This window comes from Leucopleurus acutus (assembly GCF_964270905.1).
Source record: "Leucopleurus acutus genome assembly, chromosome: 13".
Classification (NCBI taxonomy): Eukaryota; Metazoa; Chordata; class Mammalia; order Artiodactyla; family Delphinidae; genus Leucopleurus; species Leucopleurus acutus.
In genome coordinates, this window is record NC_139155.1 from 62820340 (window position 1) to 62839856 (window position 19517).

A 19517-nucleotide genomic window follows, 5' to 3' on the forward strand; every position below is an offset into this window, starting at 1 on the left:
TTCCATGTATATGTGTTAGCATACGGTATTTGTTTTTCTCTTTCTGACTTACTTCACTCTGTATGACAGACTCTAGGTCCATCCACCTCACTACGAATAATGCAATTTCATTTCTTTTTATGGCTGAGTAGTATTCCATTGTATATATGTGCCCATCTTTTTTATCCATTCATCTCTGCTTTGCATTTTTAACTATCGTGTTGCCTTCGACTTAGTGTTGACTCATGACCTTGGCTTTCAGGACGTGTTTGGGTAGCTGACAAAGATAATAGTAGTTCTCATTTCCATGATAAAATATGTAGTGTCAGGAGTAGTACTTTAATAAAAATAAAATAAATATTGGTTCTGGCCTCATAGATACCTTAAGTCTTTATAATTAAGTATCATTTTAAAAAAATGTGAAACATTTTAATTGCCAAATTAACAGCACTGGAGCGCTCTTTTAAGTGGAGTCATTATACAGCTCGACACTTCACTTTTTGCAGTGCCCGTCAGTGTTGAAGATCTCTTAGTAATCATGTACTGTGCCTATTCTCTACCAAGGCCTGGTCTTGTTATCAGCAGCGAGTGAAGATCAGTTTTACTCTGAATTTTGAAAGTTTGTCCTCAGGACTTCCCTGGTGGCGCAGGGGTTAAGAATCCACCTGCCAATGCAGGGGACACTGGTTTGATCCTTGGTCCGGGAAGATCCCACATGCTGCGGAGCAACTAAGCCTGTGTGCCACAACTACTGAGCCTGTGCTCTAGAGCCTGTGAGCCACAACTACTGAAGCCCACATGCTTTAGGGCCTGCGTGCCACAACTACTGAGCCTGCATGCTGCACTACTGAAGTCTGCCGGCCTAGAGCCCGTGCTCCGCAACCAGAGAAGCCACTTCAATAAGCATGCGCACCACAACGAAGAGTAGCCCCTGCTTGCCACAACTAGAGAAAGCCCACGTGCAGCAACGAAGACCCAACATAGCCAAAATAAAATAAAATAAAATAAAATAAATTACAAAAAAACAAAAAGATTGTCCTCAAATATACTGTCATATAAATGTTCTGTTTCAAAGAATAATTAACGTAGAATGAGTTTAAATATATATTAAATGAAGACATTATACAAGTCTATAATATGATACTACTTTTGTTAAAAGTATATATATTACACACATAGTTAACTGAAGGATACACGTCATGATACTAATACTGGTTAGCTTTGGTGATGGGATTATATGTATTCATTTTAAAATTTATCTGTTTTTTTCCATTGTTTTCCCCACTGAACATTATTGCTTTTTTAAAAAAAGTGTTCTTGGGCTTCCCTGGTGGCGCAGTGGGTGAGAGTCCGCCTGCCGATGCAGGGGACACGGGTTCGTGCCCCGGTCCGGGAAGATCCCACATGCCGCGGAGCAGCTAGGCCCGTGAGCCATGGCCACTGAGCCTGCGCATCCGGAGCCTGTGCTCCGCAACGGGAGAGGCCACAACAGTGAGAGGCCCGCATACCACAATAAAAAAAAAAAAAAAAAAAAAAAGTGTTCTTTAATGACAGGTATTATTTGATTTTTTGTTTTGGGGCACATGTTATACAAGTAGCAAGTCCATTTAAAAATCCTCAGCAGAGGCACTTTGTTCTGTTTCCTGCATTCCCACAGATGACGGTACTTTGAATAGTATTGTTTATGTAGGAGTCTCTCAGTAATTCCTCATCGGAGGAAGGTTGGGAGTCCGGCAAGCAGGCCTATGGAACTGTGTGCGTGAAGTGCTCACAGGGAGTGGCCACAGAGCATGAATGAATGTGGCGCAGCTCTGCAGGTGGTGGCTGAAGGTGAGGGCGTGGAGTCCCTGGGAGTCAGCTCAGTGTCCAGAAGTTCAGAGAGTTACTAGGGTGGAAAGTCCAGATCTGGGTGCTGCCTTTTTGTTGACCCAGGGAAGACGCTGTCCCCTCCTGCATCTTCACTGATGCCACCTGAGAGTGGATGTGGGGTTGTGGGAAGCAGACGGATCATTCCCACACAGTCATGCCGCTTTTCGTTCTGGAGTCACTGTGACAGAAATGAGCACTGTCAGGATTTGTCGTGTTCTGTGGAGGGTGGTGAAGTTCATTATAAAGAACCTTTTTCACCCTTCGCTTGTAAGAATTCAGCAGTGTCGCTTAGAAGACAGCCTGTGTATATGAATCCTTCCCACGGACAGTTTCCTCTTCTGACAACACCCATTTGTATCTAGACATGGGGAAATATCATAAGAGTAAACTGATAGGACACTGAAATGTACTTATAGTAAAAGCCTGTTAGATTGAAGTCACTTTGTTCGAAGCCTGTCTGTCTCAAAGTGACAGAGATTCCCTGGCTGGGTTTTATTATTTTTTTGACCATAAGGATACACTGATTACTTGAAATTCAAAGTAAAAATCTGTTCCTGTAAGTCCTGGACTCACAGTAAATTATGTGTTTATCTCAAAGCCAATGAGTTTTCTTTCTTTTTTTTTTAATAGATCTTTATGGAGTATAATTGCTTCACAGTACTGTGTTAGTTTCTGTTGTACACCAAAGTGAATCATCCATATGCATACATATGTCCCCATATCCCCTCCTTCTTGAGCCTCCCTCCCATCCTCCCTATCTCACCCCACTAGGTCATCGCAAAGCACCGAGCTGATCTCCCTGTGCTATGCTCCTGCTTCCCACTAGCTAACTATTTTACATTCGGTAGTGTATATATGTTGATGCTACTCTCACTTCGCCCCAGCTTCCCCCTCCCACCCTATGTCCTCAAGTCCATTCGCTATGTCTACATCTTTATTCCTGCCCTGCAACTATGTTCATCAGTACCATTTTTTTTTTTTTTTTTAGATTCCATATGTATGCGTTAGGATACGGTATTTGTTCTTCTCTTTCTGGCTTACTTTATGACAGTCTCTAGGTCCATCCATCTCACTACAAATAATTCAATTTCGTTTCTTTTTATGGCTGAGTAATATTCCATTGTACATATGTGCCACATCTTTATCCATTCATCTGTCGATGGACATTTAGGTTGGTTCCATGTCCTAGCTATTGTAAATAGTGCTGCACTGAGCATTGTGGTACATGTCTCTTTTTGAATTATGATTTTCTCAGGGTATATGCCCAGTAATGGGATTGCTGGGTCGTATGGTAGTTCTATTTTTAGTTTTTTAAGGAACCTCCATACTGTTTTCCATAGTGGTTGTATCAATATACATTCCCACCAACAATGCATGAGGGTTCCCTTTTCACCACACCCTTTCCAGCATTTAATGTTTCTAGATTTTTTGATAATAGCCAACCAGCATGAGGTGATACCTCACTGTCATTTTGATTTGCATTTGTCTAATAATTAGTGATGTTAAGCATCTTTTCATGTGCCTCTGGCCATCTGTATGTCTTCCTTGGTGAAATGCCTATTTAGGTCTTCCACCCATTTTTTAATTGGATTGTTTGGTGCTTTGATACTGAGCTCCATGAGCTGTTTGTATATTTTGGAGATTAACCCTTTGTCTGTTGTTTCATTTGCAAATATTTTCTCCCATTCTAAGGGTTGTCTTTTCATCTCATTTATGTTTGCTGTGCAAAAGCTTTTAAGTTTAATTAAGTACCATTTGTTTATTTTTGTTTTTATTTCCGTTACTCTAGGAGGTGGGTCAAAAAAGATCTTCCTGTGGTTTATGTCAGAGTGTTTTTTCCTATGTTTTCCTCTAAGAGTTTTATAGTGTCTCGTATTACATTTAGGTCTTTAATCCATTTGGAGTTTATTTTTGTGTATGGTGTTAGGGAGTGTTCTAATTTCATTCTTTTACATGTAGCTGTCCAGTTTTCCCAGCACCACTTACTGAAGAGGCTCTCTTTTCTCCATTGTATGTTCTTGCCTCCTTTATCAAAAATAAGGTGATCATATATGCGTGGGTTTATCTCTGGGCATTCTATCCTGTACCATTGATCTATATTTCTGTTTCTGTGCCAGTACCATACTGTCTTGATTACTGAAGCTTTGTGGTATAGTTTGAAGTCTGGGAGCCAGATTCCTCCAACTCCATTTTTCTTTCTCAAGATTGCTTTGGCTATTTGGAGTCTTTAGTGTTTCCATACAAATTTTAAGACTTTTTCTTCTAGTTCTGTAAAAAATGCCATTGGTAATTTGATAGGGATTGTATTGAATCTGTAGATTGCTTTGGGTAGTATAGGCATTTTCACAATATTGATTCTTCTAATCCAAGAATGGTATCTCTCTCCATCTGTTGATGTCATCTTTGATTTTTTTCATCAGTGTTTTACAGTTTTCTGAGAATGAGTCTTTCACCTCATTAGGCAGGTTTATTCCTAGGTATTTTGTTCTTTTTGTTGCAATGGTAAATGTGATCATTTCCTTAATTTTTCTTTCTGATTTTCCGTTGTTGGTGTATAGGAATGCCAGATATTTCTGTGCATTAATTTTGTATCCTGCAACCTTACCAAATTCATTGAGTAGTTCTAGTAGTTTTCTGGTGGCATCTTTAGGATTTTCTATGTATAGTATCATGTCATCCGTAAACAGTGACAGTTTTACTTCTTCTTTTCCAATTTGTATTCCTTTTATTTCTTCTTCTTCTCTGATTGCTGTGGCTAGGACTTCCAAAACTATGTTGAATAATAGTGGTGAGAGTGGACATCCTTGTCTTGTTCCTGATCTTAGTGGAAATGCTTTCAGTTTTTCACCATTGAGTATGATGCTTGCTGTGGGTTTGTCATATACGGCCTTTATTATGTTGAAGTAGTTTCCCTCTGTGCCCATTTTCTGGAGAGTTTTTAAAGTAAATGGGTATTGAATTTTGTCAGAAGCTTTTTCTGCATCTGTTGAGATGATCATATGGTTTTTATTCCTTAATTTGTTAATGTGGTGTATCACATGATTGATTTGTGTGTATTGAAGAATCTTGCATCCCTGGGCTAATCCCCCTTGATCATGGTGTATGATTAATATGTGTTGCTAGTATTATGTTGATGATTTTGCTAGTATTATGTTGATGATTTTTGCATCTATGTTCATCAGTAATATTGGTCTGTAATTTTCTTTTTTTGTGATATCTTTTTCTGGTTTTGGTATCATGCTGATTGTGGCTCTGTAGAATGAATTTGGGAGTGTGTCTCCCTCTGCAATCTTTTGGAAGAGTTTGAGAAGGATGGGTGTTAGCTGTTCTCTAAATGTTTGATAGAATTCACCTGTGAATCCATCTGGTCCTGGACTTTCGTTTGTTGGAAGATTTTTAATTATGGTTTCAATTTCATTACTTGTGATAGGTCTGTTTATATTTTCTAGTTCTTCCTGGTTCAGTCTTGGAAAATTGTACCTTTCCAAGAATTTGTCCATTTCTTCGTGGTTGTCCATTTTATTGACATATAGTTGTTTATAGTAGTCTCTTGTAATCCTTTGTATTTCTGCAGTGTCAGTTGTGATTTCTCCATTTTCATTTCTAATTTTATTGATTTGCATCCTCTCCCTTTATTTTCTTGATGAGTCTGGCTAAGGGTTTACCAATTTTGTTTATCTTCTCAAAGAACCAGCTTTTATTTTTATTGATCTTTGCTATTGTTTTCTTCATTTCTCTTTCATTTATTTCTGCTCTGATGTTTATGATTTCTTTCCTTCTACTGACTTTGGGTTTTCTTCGTTCCTCTTTCTCTAGCTGTTTTAAGTGTAGGGTTAGATTGTTTATTTGAGATTTTTCTTGTTTCTTGAGGTGAGATTGAATTGTTATAAACCTACCCTATTTGAACTGCTTTTGCTGCGTCCCATAGGTTTTGGGTTGTCATTCGTGTTTTCATTGTCATTTGTTTCTATGTATTTTTTCATTTCTTTATTGATTTCTTTAGTGATCTCTTGGTTATTTAGTAGCGCACTGTTTAACCTCCATGTGTTTGTGATTTTTACAGTTTTTTCCTGTAATGGATTTCCAATCTCATAGCACTGTGGTCAGAAAAGATACTTGATACGATTTCAATTTTTCTTAAATTTTCCGAGGCTTGATTTGTGACCCAAGATGTGATCTATCCTGGAGAATGTTCTGTGTGCACATGAGAAGAAAGTGTATTCTGCCATTTTTGGGTGGAATGTTCTATAAATATCAATTAAATCTATCTGGTCTGTTGTGTCATTTAAACCTTGTGTTTCCTTATTTATTTTCTGTTTGGCTGATCTGTCCATTGGTATAAGTGGTGTGTTAAAGTCTCCTACTATTATTGTATTACTGTTGATTTCTCCTTTCATGGTTGTTAGCATTTGCCTTATGTATTGAGGTGCTCCTATGTTGGGTTCATAAACATTTATAATTGTTATATCTTCTTGGATTGACCCTTTGATCATTATGTAGTGTCCCTCCTTATCTCTTGTAACAGTCTTTATTTTAAAGTCTATTTTATTTGATATAAGTATTGCTACTCCAGCTTTCTTTTGATTTCCATTTGTGTGGAATATCTTTTTCCATCCCTTCACCTTCAGTCTGTATATGCCCCTAGGTCTGAAGTGGGTCTCTTGTAGACAGCATATATACGGGTCTTGTTTTTGTATCCATTCAGCCAGTTTATGTCTTTTGGCTGGGGCATTTAATCCATTTACGTTCAAGGTTATTATCTATATGTATGTTCCTATTACCATTTTCTTAATTGTTTTGGGTTTGTTTTTGTGGGTCTTTTTCTTCTCTTGTGTTTCCTGCCTAGAGAAGCTTCCTTAGTGTTTGTTGTAGAGCTGGTTTGGTGGTTCTGCATTCTCTTAGCTTTTGATTGTCTGTAAAGCTTTTGATTTCTCTGTTGAATCTGAATGAGATCCTTTGCTGGGTAGAGTAATCTTGGTTGTAAGTTTTTCTCATTCATCACTTTAAGTATATCCTGCCACTCCCTTCTGGCCTGCAGAGTTTCTGCTGAAAAATCAGCTGATAACCTTATGGGGATTCCTTTGTATGTTATTTTTTGTTTTTCCGTTGCTGCTTTTAATAATTTTTCTTTGAATTTAATTTTTGTTAGTTTGATTAATGTGTGTCATCTGTTTTTCCTAGGGTTTGTCCTGTATGGGACTCTCTGTGCTTCCTGGACTTGGGTGACTATTTCCTTTCCCTTCTTAGGGAAGTTTTCGACTATAATGTCTTCAAATATTTTCTCAGACCCTTTCTTTTTCTCTTCTTCTGGGACCCCTATAATTCAGATGGTGGTGAGTTTAGTGTTGTCCCAGAGGTCTCTGAGATTGTCTTCAATTCTTTTCATTCTTTTTTCTTTATTCTGCTCCTCAGCAGTTATTTCCACCATTTTTGTCTTCCGGCTCACTTATTTGTTCTTCTGCCTCAGTTATTCTGTTATTGATTCCTTCTAGTGTATTTTTCATTTCAGTTATTGTGTTGTTCATCTCTGTTTGTTTGTTCTTTAGTTCTTCTAGATCTTTGTTAAACATTTCCTGTATTTTCTCAGTCCGTGCCTCCATTCTGTTTCCAAGTTTCTGGATCATCTTTACTGTCATTACTCTGAATTCTTTTTCAGGTAAATTGCCTAGTTCCTCTTCATTTATTTGGTCTTGTAGGTTTTTACCTTGCTCCTTCATCTGTGACATATTTTTTTGCCATGTCATTTTTTTTTTATTTTTATGAGTCGGATTGTGTTCCTGTCTTACTAGGTGTTTGGCCTGAGGCTTCCAACACTGGAATTTTTAGGCTGTTGGGTAGAGCTGGGTCTTGGTGCTGAGATGTGGACCTCTGTGAGACCTCACTCTGATGAATATTCCCTGGGGTCTGAGGTTCTCTGTTAGTCCAGTGGTTCTGACATGGAGCCCCCACCACAGGAGCTTTGGCCCGACCCCTGGCTCATGAACCAAGATCCTGCAAGCCAAGTAGGGTGGCAAAAAAAAAAAAAGAGAGAGAGAACAATAATAAAGCAAAAAATAAAATTAGACTAGGAAACTAACAATTATGTTAGGAAGAATATAAAAATAAAAATATAGATGAATCAATAACCAGAAGGTACAACAGTACCAAAATAGTAAAAAGAGGAGAAGGGAAAAGAAAAAAAAAGTGGGCGGGGAAAAGCCTTGGCTGTGGAGGGTGGGGTGTAAGCAAGGGTGAGGTTTGGGTGGTGGGTGGGGCCAATGCTTAGGACCCACAGGGCTGGAAAGGGCCCTGGGGGCTGTGGGGGGTGGGGCTTAGGCTCAAGGAACAGAAGGGGCCCAGGTGTGCTCCCTACCCCTGGTCTCAGAGGGCGGGGGACCTCACCTGGGAGCCCAGCAGGCTTCCTGGGCTTGCGTGGGTGGGGCAAATGGCCTCTATTCCTCCCCTCCTCCCCCGCTCCTCCTGGATGGCTCCTGATCCACTTCATTTATGCTATTTCTCTAGGCACTTTCTTGTACGTGTTTTGGGACCAGGTCGTTTAGGAGCACCTTAAGTTTTGGAAGGCCTGTTTGAACTTTATAGAGACTATTGATAAGTGCTTTAATTTGCGCTGTCCATGGATTTCTTCTTTCATGCATTTTGGGGTGGAAAGGACCTCTGACAGGCTTTCTAGTTCCACCTGGCCCTTTGCCTGGGGGGACACTTGAAAATAGAAAAGTTGGCTTCATTGTCAAGGTCACGGGGAGTGTGGCAGGAGCCTAAGCCTCAGTGACCCGTTGTCTGCACTCCTAACCTGACAAGTGCCTTCTCCCTCTTGCTTGCCCCCTCTTTCACCTGAATTTGTTTGTCCAGCAAAGTGCTAGGACTTTCTTCCGTGGTTGTTTTTTTTGTGCTGTTCATGCTGTCTGGACTACTTTAGTTGGAGAGGTAGAGGACAAACTGTATGTCTTTCTTGGTTTATTTCTCTTTATTCTTTGTTACTGTGGGTGTTTGGCCAGCTGCACAGCTTCTGCATAGACATGGTCGCCAGAGGTGTGGAGTGCAGAGGCTGAGGGCCTGAGTCTCCCGGGCAGGGGAAGGGCTCTTATTCTTCTCTTTTGTGGTGGGGAGGTCATGAGGGTGCTGCAGCCTGGTCCTGCTTCTCCGGAGAAGCCACGCTGGTGTGGTCCAGAGGCTGGCTTTCCAGTGGGAAGAATCCTGTAAGTTGAATCTTGTGACAGTCTAACCTTGCAGCCTTCAGCTTTCTGACTCTGGTCTTACCTGTCTATAAAGGAGAGGTGGGTAAAATTACTTGACTGTGGAGAAAGACCAGCCATGTAATAGATGTGAAACAATATTACAGTGTAAAGAAATACATACAGATAATCAGGTATTATTTTGTTATTATTTGAAATGCCCGTCAGAACTTAGAAATGACTCAGGGGTCTTCTTTAAGATGAGGTGTTTGACAGCTTGAAGTTCTGTGATTCAGGGAGTCTGTATGGGGAGCGTCTGGGGGTAGGTGACTGGAGGGGGTCACCACAGAGGCGGGGACTGGGAAGGAGCGGAGCTTCTGCTGAGCCCCACGGAGTGCATGTCCGCCTCACCCCGCACTTCCCTCCCCACCCTGGAGGCAGATGTGGCAGGAAGCTAGGTGGGGCACAGGGCAGGAAGCTCTGAGATGCCCTAGCCCTGCTGATCATGCTGCTGCTGGTGTGCAGAATGGTTTGTAGCCGAGTGCCATCCTGAACAACCCCCTCTCCCTTTCCTTTGTGAAAGCTGGCAGGGGTTAACAAGGGTTCCTAAGTGCTCTGAATCTCCATGGATAAGTGTGCTGCAGCAGGGAACATGGTGTCCAGGCTCTGACAAGTCATGCACTGGATTAGACACACTGAGTTTTCACCTGTGTTGGGGGTTTGTCAGTCCCAGCTATGGGGGCAGCTCCTGTTCCTTCTTGTCTTCTTGGGTAGTAATATCCCCTGTCCTTAGGAAGAAGCAGGCAGGGTTTCCCCTGTGGGTTGGGACCGGGCCAGAAGGGTGGGCTTGGCCCATCATGGGCGAGAAGATAAGATTTACTCTCTTGCTTAAAAGTTCTCCTGTTTCAGAGACAAGGACCAGGAGCCAGGCTCTTCTGTCCTTTAATCCCACGCAGTCCTTCAAAAACAGGTCGGATTTGCCTTCCTGCCCATGGCCCACCCAGGTGAGTGAGTGGCATGGCTGAGCAGGTGATGAGTTTCCGCTTCCCCAGAATGTGGGCAGAGCAGGCTCGTCACAGGTGAGAGTGCCATTGGGAGCACGATGGCTGGGTGGAGTCATGTTGCGTTGTCCCCAGAAGCTTGCCAGATACAGGTTTGGGGTGTTTTTCAATAATGGCTTTGTCATTTGTAATGGCTGCTGTTTCTAATGTTTATTATAACTTCACAAGAGTCAGTTGTCTGTTGGATTTTGGGAATGAATTTGTCATCTTGTTGAGATGAACCTGGTATGTGTGACTCTTTCACCCCAAGCCATGTATTAATTCATCATTATTATTATTTTAAATTTATTTATTTAGTTATTTTTGGCTGCGTTGGGTCTTTGTTGCTGCACGCGGGCTTTGTTTTTTCTAGTTGTGGCGAGTGGGGGCTACTCTTCCTTGCAGTGCACAGGCCTCTCATTGCAGTGGCTTCTCTTGTTGCGGAGCACAGGCTCTAGGTTCATGGGCTTCATTACTTGTGGCACGTGGGCTCAGTAGTTGTGGCTCACGGACTCTAGAGCGCAGGCTCAGTAGTTGTGGCGCACAGGCTTAGTTGCTCCATGGTATGTGGGATCTTCCCGGACCATGGCTCGAACCCATGTCCCCTGCATTGGCAGGAGATTCTTAACCACTGTGCCACCAGGGAAGCCCAATTCATCATTATTGATGGGTATGTTTTATCTCTGTCTTCACACACTCACATACTCACATAATGCTCTATGTATATAATACATAATGTACAATATATAACATGTATAATTTGTACATAATATACAGTCTTTATATGTCAGGAAGATGTGTTCACCTGTTCCCTGTAACAGTTCTTACCAGCTCAAGTCCTTATCTCTGAGATGTGTGTTGGCCTTAGGAGCTGTCTGTTCTCTTTTCTGGTCACCCCATTGGTGTGTGTTGTGACTTTCTCTCAAGGTGGGGCAGAGGGTCAGTGGAGAAGGAGGCCACAGTTCTTTCTGTGAGAGAGAGCTCAGTCAGTGCACGTGTGTCCAACAGTGAGCTGGACATCAAGATGAAGAATGGAGACCAGCCTGGCCTTAGGCCAGTGGACATGAACTGGATGCTGAGGCCAGGCTCACACAGGCCGGGCACGTGTGGACTGAGGAATGGCAGCCGCTCACCCTCCTTCTCAGGGTTTCCATTTGTTTTTGTTTGTTTGTTTTTAACATCTTTATTGGAATATAGTTGCTTTACCATGGTGTGTTAGTTTCTGCTTTATAACTCAGGGTTTTCATTCTGCTCAGCATTACAGAGCACCTGTTATCACTGGAGCCCTGTGTTTGGTGCCGGGGACATAGGAATGATGTGTATTTCTCGCCCCCAAGGAGCTACCCTGCCTGGTGGAGACAGAAAAGTGGAAAGTGAAATGGGGTAGCAGTGCTGTAAGAGAGGGCTGCGTGTGATGGGAGCCCTGCAGGGCAGAGGCCCAGGCTGACGGTGGCGTGGGGGCCAGGTCCAGGTGAGGGTATTGCTGGCAGGGGTGCCTTGTGGAGATGCTTAGGATTGGCTGGAGCGTGGGGGTCGCAGTGGGAGTGGAGGGAGATGAGAACCGGAAGGGAGGCAGCGGCTGGACTACAAAAGGCCGTGGATGCTCCCGAGGGTGAACTACATCCTCAAGACAGCGGGGAGCAACTGAGGAACATTGAGCAGGGAAGCAGCCTGATGAAATTTGCATTTCAGAGAGCCACTTCTATGCCCCAGACCTTTGATAAGTGCTCTGGTTATCTCTTAATAAGTACTGGAAATGAACTTCGTGTTCTGTAGATAAATAGCCTTTCCTTGAGTGTCTTTTCCACTGATGTCAGACTTCTAATAAACACTGAGTAGGCTTGTGCAGCCAGACTGCCTCATTTTCACATCAGGGGTAATTGTGAAGATTGTCCCTTTCAGCCCAGCTCTGCTGCCTAGGGGCAGGCTCAGCCTTGGAGCTCTGGAGGTTCTGGGGCATTTCTGAGCTCTTGTCACTACACTGTGTCCCCATTAGTCTGGAGTAGTTGGTGCATGGACATCTTTAATACTCAGCCAACACAGTCATCAAATTCCTGATTGTAAGTGACTGTTCACTCAGGGATCTTTGTTGATAGCATAGTATTTATCAGTGAGAAATGAGTTTTATATCATGACCAAGATTCACAGTAAGAAATAAATGTTATGTCGTGACCCAGTGCGCACATACCAGTCCCCACATACACACCACTGGATGGAAGTTCCTTCCTTCCTTCCTCCCTTGCTTCTTCCCTTCCTTCCTTCCCTCCCTCCCACCCTCTCCCCCTTCCTTCCTTCCTTCCCTCCTTCCTTCCTTCCCTCCTTCCTTCCTTCCCTCCCTCCCTCCCTCCCTCCCTCCCTTCTTTCCTCTGCATTGGGTCTTAGTTGCAGCATGCAGGATCTTTGTTGCTGCATGCGGAATCTTCATTTCAGCATACAGGATCTTTTAGTTGTGGCATGCGGGATCTAGTTCCCTGACCAAGGATTGAACTCGGGTCCCCTGCATTGGGAGCGTGGAGTCCTAGCCACTGGATCACCAGGGAAGTCCCCTGGATGGAAGTTTCTTGAAGCAGTCCTCACTCTTACTTACTAAGATGTACTCTTTCCCTCTGTTAGAAAGTATTGGTTATGATCTACTTCGTTAATTTCAGAGCTCACTAATGGATCATAACCCAAAGCTGGAAAACATTGTCCTGTGGGACAAGGGTCCCCAACCCCTGGGCCATGGACCAGTACAGGTCTGTGGCCTGTTAAGAACCCGGCTGCACAGCAGGAGGTGAGAGGCAGGCGAGTGAAGCTTCATCTGTATTTACAGCCACTCCCTGTCTCTCGTGTTACCGCCTGAGCTCTGCCTCCTGTCAGATCAGTGGCAGCATTAGATTGTCACAGGAGTGCGAACTCTACTGGGAACTGTGCATGAAAGGGATCTAGTTTGTGCGCCCCTTACGAGAATCTAATGCCTGATGATCTGAGGTAGAGTTGAGGTGGTGATGCTAGTGCTGGGGAGCGGCTGCAAATACAGATTATCATTAGCAGAGAGGTTTGACTGCACAGAGACCATAATTATTCAATTACTTGCAAACTCATATCAAAACCCTATCAGTGAGTGGCAAGTGAAAACAAGCTCAGGGCTCCCACTGATTCAGCATTATGGTGAGTTGTATGATTATTTCATTATATAGTACAATGTAATAATAATAGAAATAAAGTGCACAGTAAACAATACATTTGAATCATCGCAAAACCATCCCCCTGCCCAGGTCTGTGGAAAAATTGTCTTCCATGAGACCGGTCCGTGGTGCCAAAAAGGTTGGGGACTGCTGCTGTAGGAACGTACAGTCCTGGGTACCGGCACTGCTGTGGCATTTCCTTGTGTGTGTGGGCAGAGCGGAGGATGCAGGGGGACATGTGCATCCGTATTAGGTATCACGGGGAGTCTGAGTTGGGGCTGAATGCAGTTGTCAGTGAGCCCACGTGAACACATTTGAAAACAAGTTTTCACTTTGCCTTTATTCACTTGAGTTGACCATGTAGACTGTCCTGGATGATTCCTGCTGTGCTGATGCTCAGTGTGATGATAATACTGCCGAGCGATTCCTGTCAGGCACTTAACGTAGACCCTACGTAGTTTAGTGTTTGCATCAGCCCTATAGGGCCACTTTTATATGTTATTCATAATGAAAGTACAAGAGGCGATGCTCTGTCCATTTTCTCTTCTGCCAGAGTGGCCAAGAGAAAGTTTAGAATGGTACATGGAGCTGTCTCCTTTCTGTGATATCAGGACTTGCCTCATTTTTAGATGTGGGCAATGTCTCCTTCATGGTTTTTGGTCCTTCTACCTTTTCTCATCAGAATATGCTACCAAGGTGTTCAGACTAAGCTAGTGGCACCAGGAAGGTTTTGCTCTCCTTGAGAAACCAGGTTTCAATGGAGGAAGTAGAGATGGCTGTTGGGGAGGCTTTCCTCTGGGGTTTGGATGGCTCCTGAATTGCTGCCTGTGTTCATCTCTCTCTGATGCTTATTGGGAACAGTCTACAGAGAAATTGATATTGAGGAGCCAGGTCTGTGAAATGCAGCTAAGACACGGGATGGTGTAGTGTGCACTAAGATCAGGGCCGTCCCCAGCGGCATAGCATTCCATCCCTGCTGCTGCTGGACCCCAAGCCACAACTTGATGTCATCTCCTAATCCCCTGTGGAAACACTGCCTTCCAGTAGGCAGACCTAGTCTGTCAGAACCTAGATTCAAGGAACTGCTCAGTCAGGGAACAGACATCTTTTTACTAATGCATATGTTTTTATTTTATTTTATTAAAATTTTTTTTATAAAGTATGAATTTAAAAATTTTAAATTAATTAATTAATTAATTAATTTATGGCTGTGTTGGGTCTTCATTGCTGTGTGCGGGCTTTCTCTAGTTGCAGCGAGCAGGGGCTACTCTTCTTTGTGGTGCGTGGGCTTCTGATTGCGGTGGCTTCTCTTGTTGTAGAGCACAGGCTCTAGGCTTGCGGGCTTCAGTAGCTGTGGCATGCGGGCTCAGTAGTTGTGGCTAGCGTGCTCCAGAGCACAGGCTCAGTAGTTGTGGCACACGGGCTTAGTTGTTCCATGGCATGTGGGATCTTCCCAGACCAGGGCTCGAACCTGTGTCCCCTGCATTGGCAGGCGGATTCTTAACTACTGTGCCATCAGGGAAGTCCCTTAATTTTTAATTTAGAAAAATTTTTAAATTGAAGTATAGTTGATATACAATGTTATGTTAATTTCTGGTGCACAGCAAAGTGATTCAGTTATACATATATATACATTCTTTTTTAATATTCTTTTCCATTATGGTTTATCATGGATATTGAATTTAGTTCTCCATGCTATACAGTAGGACCTTGTTATTTATCCGTTTTATATATACTAGTTTGCATCTGCTATTTCCAGCCTCCCACTCCATCCCTCCTCCAACCCCCTCCCCCTTGGCAACCACAAGTCTGTTCTCTATGTCCATGAATCTGTTTCTGTTTCATAGATAAGTTCATTTGTGTCATATTTTAGATTTCACATATAAGTGATATCATATGGTGTTTATCTTTCTCTTTCTGACTTGCTTCACTTAGTATGATAATCTCTAGTTGCATCCATGTTGCTACAAGCATATGTTTTTATTTATGAGGGGAGATTCATTATAGGATTCCTTAAGACATCAGGAATTTCTATACAGGCATACCTTGGAGATATTGCAAGTTTGGTTCTAGGCGACCACAATTAAGTGAATATCACAATAAAGCAAGTTGCATGAATATTTTGGTTTTGCAGTGCATATAAAAGTTATGTTTACTCTAGACTGTAGTCTATTAAGTGTGTAGCAGCATTATGTCTAAAGAAACAAGGTATATAACTTAATTTAAAAATACTTTATTGCTAAAAAATGCTAATCATTATCTGAGCCTTCAGTGAGTCATAATCTTTTTGCTGGTGGAGGGTCTTCCCTCAGTGTTGCTGGCTGCTGACTGATCAGGGCAGTGGTGTTCAAGGTTGGGGTGGCTGCGGCTATTTCTTAAAATAAGACAGCAATGAAGTTTGCTGCATTGATTGACTGTTCCTTTCAGGAACGATTTCCTTGTAGCATGCAGTGCTGTTTGACAGCATTTAACCCACAGTAGAATTTCTTTCAAAATTGGTTTCAGTCCTCTCAAACCCTGCTGCTGCTATATCAACTAAGCTTATGGAGTTTTCTAAATCCTTTATTGTCATTTTGACAGTCTTCACAGCATCTTCACCAGGAGTAGATTATATTTCAAGAAACCACTTTCTTTGATTATCCATAAGGAGTAACTCCTCATCTGTTCAAGTTTTATCATGAGATTGAAGCAATTCAGTCACATTGTCAGGCTCCACTTCTAATTCTAGTTCTTTTGCTGTTTCTGCCACATCTGCAGTTATTTCCTCCGCTGAAGGTTTGAACCTCCGCTGAAGGTTTGAAAGTCATCTATGAGGGTTGGAATCAACTTCTTCCAAACTCCTGTTAACATTGATATTTTAACCTCTTCCCATGAATCATGAGTGTTCTTAATGACATCTAGAATGGTGAATCCTTTCCAGAGGGTTTCGGTTGACTATGCCCAGATCCGTCAAAGGAATCACTGTCAATGGTAGCTATAGCCTTATGAACTGAATTTCTTTTTTTTTTATCATTTATATTTAATTTGATTTGATTTTGATTTAAAAAATTTTTTTAACATCTTTATTGGAGTATAATTGCTTTACAATGGTGTGTTAGTTTCTGCTTTATAACGAGGTGAATCAGCTGTACATATACATACATCCCCATATCTCCTCCCTCTTGTGTCTCCCTCCCACCCTCCCTGAATTTCTTAAATAACAAGACTTGAAAGTCGAAATGACTCCTTGATCTATGGGCTGCAGAATGCATGTTGTGTTAGTAGGCATGAAAACATTAATCTCCTTGTCCGTCTCCATCAGAGCTCTTAGGTGACCAGGTGCATTGTCAATGAGCAGTAATATTTTGAAAGGAACCGCTTTTTCAACAACTGGCTTAAAATATTAGGTAAACCATGTTATAAACAGATTTGCTGTCATCCAGGCTTTGTTGTTCCATTTCTAGAGCATAGGCAGAGTAGATTTAGCATAATTCTTGAGCACCCTAGAATTTTCAGAATGGTAAATGAGCATTGGCTTTAACTTAAAGTCACCAGCTGCATTAGCCCCTAGCAAGAGTCAGCCTGTCTTTCGAAGCTTTGAAGCCAGGCAATGACTTTTCCTCTCTAGCTATGGAAGTCCTGGATGGTACCTTTTTCCAATAGAAGCCTGTTTCATCTACATTGAAAATCAGTTGTTTAGTGTAGCATCTTCATTAATGATCTTAGCTAGATCTCTGGATAGCTTGTGGCATCTTCTATATCAGCACTTGTTGCTTCACCTTGCACTTTTATGTCATGGAGACGGCTTCTTTCCTTAAACCTCATGAACCAGCCTCTGCTGGCTTCAAATTTATCTTCTGCAGCTTCCCTACCTTTCAGCCTTCATAGAATTGAATAAAGTTAGGGCCTTGTTCTGGATTAGGCTTTGGCTGAAGGAAATGTTGTGGCTGGTTTGGTCTTTTATCCAGACCCCAGAAATTTTTATCCAGAAATTTCTCCATATCAATAGTAAGGCTGTTTTGCTTTCTTATCATTCCTGTGTTCCCTGGAGTAGCACTTCTAATTTCCTTTAGGAGTTTTACTTTTGCATTCATAGCTTGGCTGATTGTTTGGTGTAGGAGGCTAGCTAGCTTTTGGGCTCTCTTGGCTTTCGCCATGCCTCCCTCACTTAGCTTAATCATGTCTAGGTTTTTTTCTTTTGCAGTACGTGGGCCTCTCACTGTTGTGGCCTCTCCCCTTGCGCAGCACAGGCTCTGGACGTGCAGGCTCAGCAGCCATGGCCCACGGGTCCAGCCGCTCCGCGGCATGTGGGATCTTCCCGGACCGGGGCACGAACCCATGTCCCCTGCATTGGCAGGCAAACTCTCAACCACTGCGCCACGAGGGAAGCCCATGTCTAGCTTTTGATTTAAAATGAGAGATGTGTGACTCTTCCTTTTACTTGAATGCTTAGTGGCCATTGTAGGGTTACTCATTTACCTAATTCTAATTCTGTTGTGTCTCAGGAATTAGACCTGAAGAGCGGGATGGGGGAACAGTGGAGCAGTCAGAACACACACAGCATTTACCGGTTAAGTTTGCCATCTTACATGGGTGTGGTTCATGGCGCCCCAAAGCAATTGTAATAGTAATATCAAAGATCACAGATCACTGCAACAAATATAATAATAATGAAAAAGAGTGAAATATTGCAAGAATTACCAAAATGTGACATAGACACGAAGTGAGCAGATGCTGTCGGAAAAATGGTGCCAATAGACTTGCTTGATGCAGGGTTACCACAAACCTTCTGTTTGTAAAAAGTACAGTATCTGCGAAAGCACAATAAAGCAACACGCAATAAAACGAGATATGCCTGTGTTATGTTTAAAGGGCATTGGATTTAGCCCAATTTTATATTCTGTTCTGGACTCAGCTCTGCATGACTTGTGATATCTGAGCTGTAATTTCTACTTACATGGGACGATGAGTTGAACTGGATGATATGTTAGAGCATTTTCTCTTCCCAGATCCCACAGTTTTGTTCCAGTGTATGAAGTCAGATTAGTTCACCATGCAGTTCCCCCTCTACGTGTGTGTTGTTGAACTCAGGGGGTGTTTCCACGAGCAGTAGCCTCAGGGCCTTCACAGGGTAGACCTGCCATCATCCTCTGCCGCGGGTGCATGGGAGTCAACATAAAAGGTGGTAGTGTTTTTTTCTGTTTAGCCGTAGTTTTACCTACCCTTTGAGAAGAAGGGAGAATTTGTCAGCAGTATCTTTTGCTGAATATTAGGCTAAATTTGGAGGGAAAATGCAAATAAAAAAGCCTTGCCCTTGAGACTGTTAGAATCTGTGAAGGAGATGTGATAAATGAAGAGCACAGAACACGGCAGACCATCAGATGTCCGTCAGTAGAGGCCGCGCAGGGCTGGGGTCCCAGGGAAGCGCGGGGACACTCGGGCTCCTGAGAGCCCAGGGGCTCCTGGGGCAATGGGAACCGGATCTGAGACAGATCCAGCAGCCTCCTCCACCCTCCCCGTACCTGAAGCTGTGATGAGGAAGTCGAATGAGACATTCCCCCCAAAGAGGCAGTGTGCCGTCAGAGGCCATGGCCTGGCCGCTGCTTGTCTCCCTGTGACGCGTCGAGCTTGTGCTGTGTGGTCTGCACTGTGAGGACAGTGTTGGGTGTAGGGACAGAGACTGCGGGCCCTGCAGACCAGCTGCAGTCTGGCCATTCACAGGAAGTGTTGCTTCTTCATGTCAATAGGGAGTAAACTCACGGACCCAGTGAACACCACTGCGGATTCTCTGGCCAGTGTCTTGGACTCCCAGGGTTCAGGAAGCAGGGTGTGAGCATGTCTCTGCGTTTATTCCCAGCTGTTCTTATCCTTTTTAATGGCGCACTTGATAGCCCACACCCCAGCGATGTCCTCTACTGTGGCTGTGTCACCCGTGGTTTTGTGGGGGGGTGTTTATTGTCTTTTAAGCAAATGCAGAAATCCCTATTTCTGACTTCATTTTCTCATCACAGCACTTGTCACACTGGCTTCATGTGCTTTGGGAACTTTACTAAAAACAACTGAGTCTCGAAACTAACTCATGTTTATTTTAAAGTTTATGTGTGACATTATACATGCATGTATAAATAAATATATGTATATTTTTGCCTCATGGGAATGAAAATGTGTGTCACAGACTGTGTGTGTGAAGTTTTCTTTGGCGGCCCGCAGTTACAGGGCTGTGCAGACGCTGAGCTCTCTTTGTTGCTTGTGTGCTGACTAATCAAAGAACTGATTTTTTCCCTTTTACATGTTTAGAATTGGAAGATTAC

At 42.9% G+C, this 19517-nt stretch overlaps 1 protein-coding gene and 1 long non-coding RNA gene across 2 annotated transcripts in view; both read left to right on the top strand.

Moving 5' to 3' along the window:
- The window catches only part of LDLRAD4 (low density lipoprotein receptor class A domain containing 4), a gene marked incomplete at its 3' end in the record, with an annotated part of 302663 nt that overhangs the window by 112306 nt on the left and 170840 nt on the right, over positions 1-19517 (top strand).
- The window catches only part of LOC309970793, a 214695-nt gene continuing 196507 nt past the window's right edge, over positions 1330-19517 (top strand). Inside the window, exon 1 of the long non-coding RNA XR_014326705.1 lies at positions 1330-1516. This is a non-coding gene — a long non-coding RNA (uncharacterized lncRNA). The remainder of the gene's footprint in view (positions 1517-19517) is intronic.